Source organism: Nycticebus coucang, chromosome 19 (genome assembly GCF_027406575.1).
Source record: "Nycticebus coucang isolate mNycCou1 chromosome 19, mNycCou1.pri, whole genome shotgun sequence".
NCBI classification, from domain to species: domain Eukaryota; kingdom Metazoa; phylum Chordata; class Mammalia; order Primates; family Lorisidae; genus Nycticebus; species Nycticebus coucang.
Genome location: NC_069798.1, coordinates 40,586,504 through 40,600,699, shown reverse-complemented (window position 1 = coordinate 40,600,699; position 14,196 = coordinate 40,586,504). Strand labels below are relative to the sequence as shown.

The 14,196-nt window shown below is 41.2% G+C and overlaps 1 protein-coding gene across 1 annotated transcript in view; it reads right to left on the bottom strand.

Moving 5' to 3' along the window:
* The window catches only part of SETBP1 (SET binding protein 1), a 408,545-nt gene that overhangs the window by 122,391 nt on the left and 271,958 nt on the right, over nucleotides 1-14,196 (bottom strand). The window lies entirely within an intron of this gene.

The window sequence follows — 14,196 nt, the reverse complement described above, 5'->3', positions numbered from 1 at the left end:
CAAAATTATGGAAGATAATGCTATTCAGACATTCACTGACTGCCATTTTGTTTCAAGATTCTGGACTGAGCCTGAAACTTAGCTGAACTTTGTATGGACACAGCCAGTAGTACCGTAAATATTATTAAAGTAAGGCAAGTCCTTTGAAGTTATCTTAGAACAAAGGGCCAGACAGAGCGGCAAAGTTAAAAACTTCAGAAATAGTTTCAAGTACAGAAACAAGGAAAATAACTGGAGTTGACCGCTCAGATTGCACTGGGAAGGAAATGCAGATTTGGTAATCAGGTCCATTAAGAAAAGAATGCCCATGAAAGTTCTTTCATGGAGTTGTCCAGGTAGCATTCACCTGCTGGGAGACCAGCCCCAACCTGTGATCAACTTCTAGCAGGGAGGTAGGGGAGAAGTCTCCCTGGGGGCTCAGAGGTACTGTAATCATCTGTGGGACAAATGAGGTATTTAAATCAACAGCTTGGTAAATGCAAAAAGCATTAAGTGTGAAGTTAAGATGGATTTGGATTGCCATTTTGGTTCAGGTCCTTATTAGCTACATGATCTTGGACAAATTATTCACTTCTTGATGCTCAATTTTCTCATCTTAAAATTGGGATAATTATGTCTACAGAATCTTTAAGGCTTATGGGATAATTAAAGATATTTTGTTCAGGGCGGCGCCTGTGGCTCAGTCGGTAGGGCGCCGGCCCCATATACCGAGGGTGGTGGGTTCAAATCCAGCCCCGGCCAAACTGCAATCAAAAAATAGCCGGGCGTTGTGGCTTGCGCCTGTAGTCCCAGCTACTCGGGAGGCTGAGGCAAGAGAATCGCTTAAGCCCAGGAGTTGGAGGTTGCTGTGAGCTGGGTGAGGCTACGGCATTCTACGGAGGGCCATAAAGTGAGACTCTGTCTCTACAAAAAAAAAAAAAAGATATTTTGTTCAAAATTTCAAACAGCCTCATATCTTATAGCTTTAAAACCATGTCAGTGAAGCAGGGTGCAGTGGGCTACACCTGTAATCCCAGCACTTTGAGAGATCAAGGCAGGAGGATCACTTGAAACCAGGAGTTCGAGACCAGCCTGGGCAACATAGTGAGACCCCATCTCCACATAAAATACAAAAATGAAAAAAAAAATAGCCAGGCTTAGTGGCATGCACCTGCAGTCCTAGCTACTCAGGAGGCTGAGGTGAGAGAATCGCCTGAGCCCAGGAGTTCAAGGTTATAGTGAGCTAGGATGATGCCACTGTACTCCAGCCTGGCCAGTAGAGTTAGGCCCTGTCTCTATAAAATAAAAATTAAAAAAAAAATGCAATGAAGAGACTGAGTAGGGCTTGAAACATGAATCCATTTGTAAAGACTCCCTATGCTTGGTGTTTCTCACTTTATTAAAAAGACACACACTTTTTATTTTGACATTTGATTATAGCACTTCTTTGAAATTTTGTCTTCTTTTCTGCAAAATCTGTTAAATGCGGCTACTCATATTTAGCTCTGCCCAGGTTGGGAGGCTTGCAAGGATGACAGCAGATAAAGTAGGTAACGCTGCCCTGTGAGGTATAGATAAACACTGGGTAGGGTTACGAGGTCAGGACTGCGTTCCTAACGCTTGCTCATTGGAGCATGCCCTTCCTGGAGCTTCGAGATTAATATAATGATACAAGATGCCATATAAAATCTCAGGGTTTCTCCTGCACAGGCAGACAACTTATCCCCAAGCCCAGCTTCCAGCTTCCCTCCTACACCACTCTGCCATGAGAATAGAAAAGAAACTGGCTTGCAATAAACATGGTGGGATGCCTCTTGGAAGAAGGGGCTTCTGATGGTGAATTCTGTATTAACCCTCTTAAAATATGAGCCTGTCTCAGTGTTTTATGTCATCAATTGTGACTGTCAGTTTCTTTTGCAAGCTGAGGAATAATGGAGCTATTTTTTTTTTCTTTGCTTTTCCCAAACTAATGTTGGCCTGTGGGCCAGGTGCAGCTCTGGCTGAGGTGGGCAGATGGATCTGTTTTAAGAATAGGGAAGATTTTATGATGCTGGGCAGTTCTTTTCAGACTCAGGAATAGAATAGCACAGGTCCTTGAGCTGAAAAGTGTTCCATGCTGCTAAACTTTCTGGTAGATGAAGACTATTCCTCTGGAAGCTGGGGAAGAATTTACTAACTCGTCAGCCTTGCTTATTTCCGTAGCAAGCAGAGATCAGACACTCTCGGACAGTTATGAGGAAGAGACCAAGAGGCTGGAAGGCAAAGAGACAGGTGCTCTCTCTCCTCACTGGGTCAGGCTCTGGGCTGCAACTGCAGGGGCACTAGTGTTCATAGGCCAGACTGGCCTCTGTGAATTGAGGTTGGCAGCTCTAAAATCCATCCCAGGTTCCAAGATCATTCTGGGAAGCAAGGTTTTAACTTCTACCAGGGAAACATAAAAGGCACAGCGATCCACTAATAAATCAGAAGACAATTAAGGGTAAAAAGTCAATGTTCAGGAAACATCAAAGTTCTGAATTAAATCAACATATCAAGGTAATTCAAAGGCTAGTGCCTGGAAGGCAGCATTTTATTCACAATCCATCTATCAAGCAGCCTTTCCCTGCTTTCTACAGAATGATTTGGGACATGGCCGGCTGCAGCCAGTTTTTCTGTTTGAGACTTCTTGAATGTACATTGGCTAGTGTTTATAACCAAAGTTAGACCACGCTCATCTGTCGTATCTCCCTTCTTTACTCCTGTTTTCTTTTTTCCTAGAATGTATCACTGTCTGCATATACTTTCTCCATTTCGTTTTCTGTATCTATCCAAAATAGAACAGAACATGCCCAAAAGACATTTTTGTGGGTCCTACCTGAGATCACAAAGAACATGTAACAGCACACCTTCCCTTTTAGCACATATTGAGGGGGCGAGTTTTAGAACTGGGTCCCCTGGTGAGTACAGAAACTCTTATACATTTTTTATGTACATTAGCTCCTTTAATCCTTACATTAATTCCCACAACACACATTATTATTCCTCATTTTACAGACTTGGAAACTGGAGGTTCATAAGGTTGAGTTAAATGGCGTACATAGACACAAAGCTAGTAAGTTATAGATCTGGGACTCAATTACATGTTGATTCCAAAGACTATTGTATTTGTTTTGCCTCAACCCCAGAGTCTATGGGCCTCAGAGTAACAACAATAAAAAAATGAATACATGAATACTTTTTGAGCATTTTCTGTATACCAACCTCTGTCTGTTCAAAGTGTCTTATATACAGTGACTCCTTTAGTCATCATAATATTTGTATGGTGTGATTATATATTAATATTTATCTACATATTACAAATGAAGGGGCTGGAGCACAGAGAAGGAAACAACTCACCGATATCACCCAGCGTTTTGAAGCCCATGACCCTGATATCCACTAATCCTGACTATGACCTATGATTTACCTACTTACCCTGGAGTACTTTAGCCCTGAGTTTCTGTACCAGAATCACCCATCCTAAGGCCCTAAACGTAGGATGGCTCACTCAGGAGCTTCTCGTTCTGGTGCTCAAACTGGGCGCAGCAGGGTTGATAAGGGTGGCTCACTTCCCAACAGCCTGGCTTTCCTTTATGCCACATCGTGAACAGTTTTTCCAATAGTGGCTTTTTCTTTGTGGTTTATTTATTTACTCACTCAGGTTCATTTGCTTTGGAGCTTCTTGAATGTCAGATCGTCAGATCTCAAATGCGAGCCAAGCGTTGGCCTTTGCAACAGCCCAGGGTTAATACAGACTGCAAACAAGAGGGCTCCGCAACTCTCTGCGGCCCCCTCTGCTGCGCCAGCACCTGCTTTCTGCTTTCTGCTCCAGCACATCTCCCAGGTCTTGTGCAAAAGGGGCCTTCATACCCTGAGGAGCCTGGTGTCAGTATGTAGGAGTGTACATATTCTTTCCCAAATCTCATTTCACTATCGAAGGAACATACGTGCATAGTCTACTAATGGTGGTGATGGGGATTTTGAGAACTAAGTCCTGAAGGCAGGGAGAAAGGAGAAAGAACCTTAGACTTGCAAATCTGTACCCTGGTCCAAGCTTGGCCACTACTGCTTTATTTTAGCCAGGACACTTAGCCCTCTGAGCCTTGATTCTGCCATTTTTAAATTCAGGGGATTAATCTAGATTGGTATATTCTGAACCACCTTCTTCAGTGTGCCAGTATTCCTTAGTATATTCGTGGGTGGACTTGGGAAAATCAGAGTTGCACAGTCAGGTAAGGTGGGAAAAAGTAACTTTTCTAATGTAGACAGAGTCACATCACTCATCAGTATGTTGAAAGCAATGAGATGTTATAAAGTAAGCCTGTTTTTGCTGATTCCAGTATTTAATAAACATATTTGATAATCAAACTCTTTTATTCACACAATACCTGTCAACACATCTTGGAGTACTGGGCAATGCTGAGAATCAGTTTTAGGATGTCACACAGCCCCCAAGCACAGAATCTTCACATTTGAACATTAGTAATCTGATAGTGAGTTGCTATGCTTGTTAAATGAATGAACCGCTAACATGATAAAAACTGGAAATGGCATTAAACGTGAATTTACTGTGGTCTAAGTCATCAGTTGACAAGAAGCAGAAGTGAAGCTAAACTTCTACCTCTGTGGTGAGTAGTGAGCAGTAAATGATAAATGAATGGTCCCCTCAGGTGAGATTGCTAACAGTGTCCTGCATCTAGCAACACTGTTGATGCAGACAGTGTTTAATGATACCCTGTTCCCGGGTTAATGATTAATTTCTTTTTTAGTGCAGAAGGACTCTTAAGAGTACTGCAAACATTTAAATGGAAGAGAGCTTCTGGGACTGAAATTTCCCAGTCATATCTTTGTACCCTTTACTGATCTTTATTCAGCTTGTGCATTGGTAACAGGGCCACACATACAGAAGATAATAAATAGGCATCGATGAAATCAAACTTCAGAAAGTGCCTTTGTGAGCTCTACATGGCCACAAAAGGCAAAAAGACAGTAATCCAAGTTTTAGGGGGAGACACAGCAGGTTGATTTAGTAAAATTGTGTATGATTTCTACTTAGGTATCCTTTATTGTTTTCGTTTTTCTTTACATAACATATTTTATATGTAAAGGGAAAGTGAATTTTATAAAACGGCTGTGGTGTTTTAGATATACTGGTCTGCTCTTTACTCATTTTATCTTAAGACTATGTGAGTTTGGGATGTTCTTATTTTATTTTGAAAAGATCAGGAACTATCTCTCTCCTCTTCTAAACGTACGCAATACACAAGTACATGCATTTGTTGTCTGTTTTGGTTTTTAGTAGGCGTTGGTAAATCTAATCATTTGGCTGTGCTGTGCGTATGAGGCCATATCAGACATTTGAGGAGGTCTACGGGATTTGAAGCAAGGAACCTCACTGGCTTTTAGTCTAAAAACCTCAAAGCCTTTTCTGTAGTGAAGACACAATAGCATGTGAGGGTGAACGATCCCACACCCCTCTACCCTGCTCCCTCCCCCTCAGCCTTTCTGTATCTCTGCAGTGTCTACCCTCAGCCTCTCCCCTCTGTCTTCCCTCCTTGCCTCCTGCTCAGCTACCTTGGTTTTGAGCCTCTGAATCTCTCGCCTGGATTATTGTAGTTGTCTCCTAGGCGGTCTTCCCGCCTCCTGCCTCTTCCCTCTGAGATGTATGCTTTATTCTGGCAGAACCATCCTCCTGAAGCAGTGCTACTCACATGTAGCCCATGGACCAAGGCTGGACACAAGCTGTTACTGGCCCATGGTAAGTGTGAAAATGGAGAGGAAGCATTTGCAAACATTCGTAACAAGGAGATAGAATAATTTTATATTCATACCATCTAATCATTGAATTGTACTTGTAAGCCATTTCATTTTTACTTCATTTTCCTAGAAATTATTTTTGATTATATTTTATATAGATATTGACCAGCAATGGATTAGGAAGTGGAAGTTCCCACAGTAACTCATTGCTCTAAATTAGAGGGTGCTCATCACTTTTTTGTCTGAGTCCCTCAGCAGAGCCACTGAGGCCATACCCTAAGGAACTCCCCGAGGAGTTCTCAGCTTCTCCGACTGTGATGAGTGGAGAGTATATGCAGGAGGGTATTTTGAAAAATATCAAGTCATTATCAGAAGCATGCAAAATAACTGGGTGTGGAGAATTAGGATTTTTTGACTGAAAGGCAGGAGTAGATTCAGGTACCTGGTTGCCTATTTGACCTTGAGTGGATATTACTGGCAATTTCTCCAGGTGCAATGATGCCTGAGGCCACCCTAGTCTGCCTGCTGCAACAAGGTCTAAAGCAAGTGTTGTGTAGGTGGGACTAGGCCAGGTCCATGCAGAAAATGAGGCAGTGAAAGGAGTGGGAGAGTTTGATCTTCAGAGCAATTTGATTTTCCAAACAATCAGGAGGATGTTGTGCTGGGTAAAGCTAACTCCAGGTAAGGAGCTATTTAATCACTGCTTCACAACACAGGTACTTGATGTAGGGAGGGACACCTGAGATTTCACAAAGAAAGTCAAGCCTAGACCCTAGCCAGCTAAGTATGCCTGCTTTTTCTGGGACAGGCTCACCGCCAGCAGAATCAATGCCAAAGGTCCCAACCCAAAGTCTATACTTTATTTGAATAAAAATGTCTCTAAATGCTGAGATTTATAACTTCACAGGGAAAATTTGGGAGGGGGGAAATGCTTAAGAGAACATTCTGTGTAGAGTTATGATGCTGCCAACGGTTTGTGGGTTGGACAGGGCACTGTGTTCCTGAAGATTAGACATCACTGAGGGTTTTTTACTTCTTCGTTCTTCATAGCAAGGAAATACAAATCCTCCCCTTGTGTTAGAGTTTCAATGCTTCAGACGCTTTGTACAATTTTGCCCATTCAGGAATATAACGTTTAACTGAAGGAAAATTAGAAAACCTGTATCTATTTTTTTTTCTTTGAAGCCAAAAGAATTTAAAGATATCAAGTTTAGGTTTCTAACTAAATTTCTGAACGAACTTTTTTTTTATGAGAAAAAAATTCAGTGTCTATGAGGACAAAGCACATGTTTTTGTGATTACTAGAATTTTGGAGGTTGGTATTTTATGAAAATGCCACAGAGCCATACCAGGATGGGTAGCGAGTGTTCAGAGTGAATCCTCCCACCCTTGACTTCCACCAAAAAGAAATGTCAGTAAGAAATCTCAGCAGAGGAGTTATTTTACTTTTCACATGAAATAGAACACAGACTCTGAACTGCAACAAGAAATGAAGAGTGAGAAATATTTTGATTTTACACATGTCGTGAGTCACCTCCCCCTAGCACCCAGGCTATTCCTGGATTATGAACAGGTTCTGGTTGCTGGTTTGTCTCACCCATGCACTTTCAAGGAGCAAGTCATTAAAACCCAATCATTCAGGCAGGGGTTAGAGAAAAAGGCATCATTATGTACTTAAGAAGAAAGGATTTATTAAGCCACTCAGACATATAACAAAATTGAGAGATGGTCTGGAACTACTTAAACCATCCAGGTAAGTAATAGCATGGCCAGACTAGTCTGTGTGAGACACAGCAAGGACCAAGTCACTCCTGTGGCTCTAGCGGTGTCCTGCTGGCAGCACCCAGCCAAGCTCTCTGATAAGTGCATGCCTTACCTGCTGACTTACCACTCCAGTCGAGCAGTCTATGTCCACTACTTATCTTCCTTTCCCCCACATTTTATTATTTTTCTCTCTTCTGCATGCTTCAGAAGACTGTAAAGTCCATGAGTGTGGGAGAGCTACCTCCTGTCTTTTTTGTTCACTTTTATATTCCTAGTTGTGTGAGAGTGTGTGTGTGTGTGTTGTGTGATGTGTTTGAGAGAGGAAAGAATACAATGCAATCTTTTCTCAAAGAACACTGTACACATATATTCATATTCCCTAAAAGATTCCCTTCTATTCCCCATTGACTTAAATCCAGCCAATTCTTTAATCTCCAGGCATGGTAACCCCACCTCCTTCATGGAGCATTTGGTCTGCCATTCTAGTTTAACAAAGAACTGTCCTTCTTTACTACCCAATTTAGCAATGTGTAGTTCTAGAATTGATGTTTTCAATTGTATTTTCAAACTTATCCATCAGGTAGACCTCTATCTACTAGATCCTAAAGAGAAATCTACAAACAAACAAACAAAATAACAAACAAACCCCACAAGTATTCAGGCATGAGGCAAAATGTTAGTATCTATCCCTCTGAAGCATGTTCTGGGACAAAGATAGAACATGTGTGAAAGTCAGAAGGTGTAGAAATATGAGGTGTCTGTGTAAGGAGCAGCAAGGAGCTCCCAGTGGCTAGAGTGCAGCGGGAGGGCTGTATCCAGGATCTAGAGATATTTTCCTCTGTTGCTCGAGGGACCACATGGAATGCATGAGAAAGATGTGGGCATATTCTAAAAGCAAAGACCAGCAAAGGACTGCAGTGCTAAAACTATAAGGAACCAAGTAGGATGGCAATCAGAATGACCTTGGAAGTGGATCCTTCTCCAGAACCCCTAGTCAGAAACACAACCTTGACCACATGTTGAGTTCTGCCTCCTAAGGCCTTAAACAGGGACTCAGCTGAGCCCACTGGACTTAGGACCTATGAGAACTATGAAATAACAAATCTGTGTGGCTTTGCACTACTAAATAGAAATAGAAAATGAATACACATTTCATTATTTTTCTTATCACTATATTTTTATGGCTGGGGTTAGTAGATAAATTGGTCTATAAAACAGGTACCACTGAATAGTGTTATAAACTCTCACTGTGATAGTCCAAATGCCAAGACATTAAGATATGGTTGCCCTTCCATGAGAACATCCAACTCCTGCAGACAATGTCTACACAGTGAACTTCCAGTTATCCTTGGGCAAAATGTACATTTTGTTTCTCATCCACTTTTACCATATAATCCTGACACCTTACCCTAATCAGCCAATACAATTGTGTCCGGCAGATTTCTGCCTCTGTCTGCGTATACAGACATGTATGTGTGTTCAGAGATGGATTTAGCTTCACCTCAGTCACAGAGTAATTGGGGATTGCTGTTAGAGAAAGAAACTTCTATAGCAATCTACTCTCTAGTATTTTCTGTGCTTGAATATATTATCGCAAGTGGAAGTGAAAGGGAATAAACATTATTAACAACTATGTGCTAAGCAGTGTGCTGGCTACTCCTGTGTCTATTCCCCCTTTATTTGGCTCTCATAAAACTCTGTGAGGTCGGTATTAATAGCTTCATTCTTCAGAGGAAGACAAGGAGGATCAAAGAGGCTAAGGCACCCAAGGTCACACTACTGGCACCTGGGGGATTTAGCAGACTTCTTTACTAGGCTGCCTTAGAAGTGGAAGACATTATTCTTAGTAAAGCATCACAAGAATGGAGAAGCATAAATCCTATGTACTCAATTTTGATATGAGGACAATTAATGACAATTAAGGTTATGAGGAGGGGAAAGCAGAAAGAGGGACGGAGGGAGGGGGTGGGGCCTTGGTGTGTGTCACACTTTATGGGGGCAAGACATGATTGCAAGAGGGACTTTACCTAACAATTGCAATCAGTGTAACCTGGCTTATTGTACCCTCAATGAATCCCTAACAATAAAAAAAAAAAAAAAGAAGTTGTTTATTCTTAAGCTAGTGCTTCTCAAAGGAACCCATGGTGGTCTGCAAGGACCAAACCCATCAGTCAGTAGGTCAGTGGCATCTGTGCTCAGCTGCATCTAAAGGATCACAGGAGCTACAAAAAGAGTATGTTATGATCTTGATTCCCCCCACACCTAAAGTTTGATTTGGTAAGGGGTAAGACATCCCTATCTAAAATAAAGCCAAGCAAAATAAGGTCAGATATCCATAAGCACTGAAATGAGAGGGAAGATATCAGTTCTATCAGAGATGCAGGGAACAAGGTTAAGAAAAAGAGTAGGTGAGAGGATGTATGTGAAGGGAACAGTGTGGTGATGGGAGAATTAGGGCTCATTATGGTATGTTCTGTAGAACAAGGAGGAGATTTAGCGGGATTCACTGAGAGGGAATAAGTTGAAAATGATCAAGAAACAAGAGTAAGACCAGTAAGGGTGGACAATGGAGGGTCTTTTAAGACAGATAATTTTGTGCTTGATGTAACAGGAATTAATATTTCTACATCTGATATCAATTATTCATTTACCAGCATTCCACGAAAAGACAGCACATTCTTCTTTTTACATTTCACTAATCAATATATTTATATCAATATATTGTTAGAGCTATGAGAGAAGATGGGTAAAATTTTGCTATAGGTTGATCATTGCCAAAATGATCACTAAAATGAAAATGAAGTAGAGAAGCACTGCTCTGGACACAGAAGTTGCAACCTTGGCAAATGAAATGTTGCTGGGGTCCCAGCAATGCCCACCTTGGAGGGGAGTTGGCATGCCAGCCTGGGACTCACTTCAGGGAGCCAATATTCACAGCCCTTTCCAGTGCCAGAGAAGACACTTAGACACAGGATTCTCCAGCTAAGACGGACGCTGAAATGTGTTTCCCTCTGTCATGATTAATAACCATTGAAATTAGAAAAATAATGGAGAAAAAGTGGAGGGAAAAAATCATTTCAGCTATTTGAGCAAATCTTCCATGGACGCTTATTCGCACTGTCCGTGGAGATCCTGGATGTATTTTGTCTTCTCCTTTGCTTGAGGCCTTGAGAAAAGCTCAACTTGGAACCTATGTAGACATGTATGTAATGGTTGAGGAGGAATGAAAGAAAAAATGCAAATAGGAGAGCTGCTTTTTGAAATAGGAATTGTTTGTTGATTTTACAACCTGCTTAGAAACATCCATAGGTATATTGGGAAGGAAACTAAGCAAGTACCAGTTTTATCCCATCAGTCTAAAACTAATAGCAGGTACCTTCCATCTAAATGCTGTCAGTATGAATGACAGCAATGCTGACCAATGAGAGAAGCTATAACCTATAATCTGACTTGCCCTGGAGCTGTGTGTCTGTGGAAATAGGTACTTGTAGCAGAAACTGGATGATTGCATTTTACATTGCTGCGGTAGAGGTAGGATTTCAAGCTTTGCAAAACTTCTTTCATTTCTCCTTGTCAGATTCTGATCTGAGAAGAAACACCTAGCGCTCAGGACTCTTGGGAAAAATATTTGGCAATTTTCTTCAAGCCTCAACTAATTTGTCCCTTTCCTGGTTGTTGTCCTGGCTGGCAATTGAAATCTGGTGAGATTTTAGTTAAATAGGATAGTCTGGATATCTGGGTAGTTTTCCTGCCCAATTGCTGCTGCATTTATTTTTAAAATATCCTCCCTGTTTGAGTAATGACACAGAATACAGAAGGGAAGGTTATCATTGTGATGTCTGAGAAGGCACTTAAGAGAAAATTGAAAAGACCAGACAACCAAAGTGACGGCAGGTAAAGAGGAGGAGAAGGAGGGGGCCCAGCTAGAAGGAAACATAGGCTGAAGTGGAGAGACTGGGAGGAGAGGCAGATTGGAACAAGAAGCAAGGGGAGTGAGGCCCATCAGCTGGAACCCGCGTATGTACATTATCACAGTGGCTATTCCAGACGCTGGATTGTAGATGATTTTATTTTTTACTATATATTACAGGCTTTTATAACTTTTCCAAATTTTCTTCCTTAACAGATTTTTTTTTAGATGATAAAAGAAACAATAGATCTTTTCCAAATAAGCTCTTGCTATTAGCTGATGGATGGAGAAACCATTTTTATTTTTGTTGGGGCCTAGAAATAAAAAAGCAGTATTTAGCACTTCAGGGAAACAGTATTTAGCACTAAGGGGGCTCATTATTCAGCAGGAGGTGTACTGACAAAGACTTGTATGACTACAATAGAGCTACTAAAGGATGACAAGATGTCTCTTACATATTTATAGCTGCCACTTTCCCCAGGACTATATTTAATAACCTGTTGGATACTCAGTACCTTCTAAATTGTGTGATTAGAATTAATAGAGCAAAAATATAACAGCACAAAGAAGAATATACTATAAGATAAACCTTTTTTGGCCTACTGGTCTTCTTGAATATTAGACAGGTCCAACAGGTTTAGAACCATAGTTTTCCAGCGCATATCTGGATTCCTGCTGGACATGCAGAAGGAGATGAAATTTCTAACAACGTCCCAAACTTTTGAGATGCATCCCTTTATGACTTGCTTCACTCTTTTGTGTGTGTGTATCATTCTCAAAGTGCAAGTTTTTGTATATTTCTTAGGAGATATGTAAGGTCCTATAAGTCAGATAAAACTTTAAAAAGAAATAACTAAAATTTAAATATTAGTTGCAACGTTTTGTGATTTAGTGAAGAAAAACATGCAAGTTCTCCGTTTGTATCTCCTTTGTGATTTTTCAGGACAACTATGCTTCATCCAAGCTGTCTGTCCCCGAGTGAGATGAAGACTTTGCACACAGAATTGGCCTCACATTTTGGACTGGGCTGAACTTGCTCCAAAAAGTTCCCTTTATACAAAAACTGTTCTTAGCAAGAAGTAAATCACCTACCAGCTACTGTTCCACTATTGGGCCCCACTATTTAACGCACTGGCAAGGGTCCTTTAGGGTTAACTCAGAAATCGAGTCATACTATTGACCTTGTCAAACACTTAAGGAAAACGGTGATGCTGGGAAAACCCAAGTTACCTGGGATACAGCAATTTTTCTGCAAAACAAACAAACAAACAAACAAAAAACAAAACTGGCTGGGTCACTTTGGATTTTCATTTCCTGGTCTGTCAAGTGGGAAGGCAACACCTACCTGTAGACCCCACAGGGTTTTGAAGATCAAATGAAGATAAGAAAATGTGCTTTGAAAATCACAGGGCCCCTATCTGACGTAAGAGATGGCTGTGATGTAGCCTCAGGCTAAGCTTTTTATCTCTTTGGGTCCTCAGATCCTCCATCAATAAGGTGAGCCCCATCTTTTTTACTGTTCACTGGCCACCTTCTCAAAGTCCTAGCCCCTCCATTGAAGACAGTGAAAATCACAGCTCTTGGGAGCTGCCTGCTCTGTTCTGTCAACTCCTCTCCCCCTTCCTCTCAATACCTCCTTTTTATCCAGCTTGTTCTGAATCCTTCTGGAACAGGGCAAACACCAATACAACTTGCTTTTACAACATGCAACTTACTACTCTGAAAGTTATTTTATGGGTTCTTTTTTTCTTGTAGAATGGGTTTTATTTCTAGACATTAAATGTGTAAACTCCCATTATTCTCTCTAATTACTTTGTGTGTGTATCTATATCAATCCCTTCTCTCCTGATAACTAGGTAAGGTCTTTGAGGATGGGCATGCTTCTTGCATCATCATTTCACTCAGCACTGAGTACCAAGCCCAACAATCTTCATGCTCAGCACCCTTGAATGTCAATGTATCCTCCCCTCCCTATGGCAGCTACTCCTTTTAAAAACCCATCCCCACTCAACTGCTCACTTAGATCTAGCCAGGTGCCTCCCTGTACCCAGCACCTGTCTTCACTGATGCTGCTGTAGCACTTACTTGCTATGCACCCACTCTCTAAGCTTCTGCAGCAGGATTTTGTCTTTCATTGAACACTGTTATCCTTGACAGGATCCCACTGTTGGCCAGTGAGTTAACATGAATTGAACTTGGTCTGCATTTATTCTCCAGTTGTTTTATGCACGCCAACTTATTCTTTTCTCTTCCTTGCTTTTTCTTTTCTTCAGGTCTCCCTACTTTCCCTGGCACTGTACTATGTGACCAAAGAGCTCCCAGTAATTTTTAATAGTGCAAACTTATAATGCACCAACACATGCATTTTATTCCATAAGTAAAGAGCTCTGAAAGACTTAACAGTTGGGCTTAAGTTTATAATGCTTTCTATATAGTAAATGTTCAGTAAACTATCACAAGTTTCTAGAACTTGTGATAACTTGGATCATTCTTCCATGCATTCAAAGGTACACAGCTGAGACCCATGGTACCACAGAGAAGAATTTTAAAATGATCATTACCATGACCCAAAATTAATTGGGGTGTCTATTGTGCAGGGAAGGGGGAAGGACCTAAGGATCCCTTGCCTCTTTTCAAAAGCTTCAACCTTTTTCCCTTTTCTAGACGTGGCCTTCATAGGGAGGGGGAATGATGTAGCAGGAGGTACTCTGCTGTTGTGTTTCTGTTCCCAGAAATGAGGGAACTTAGAATTAAGGCCTATGGAGGAT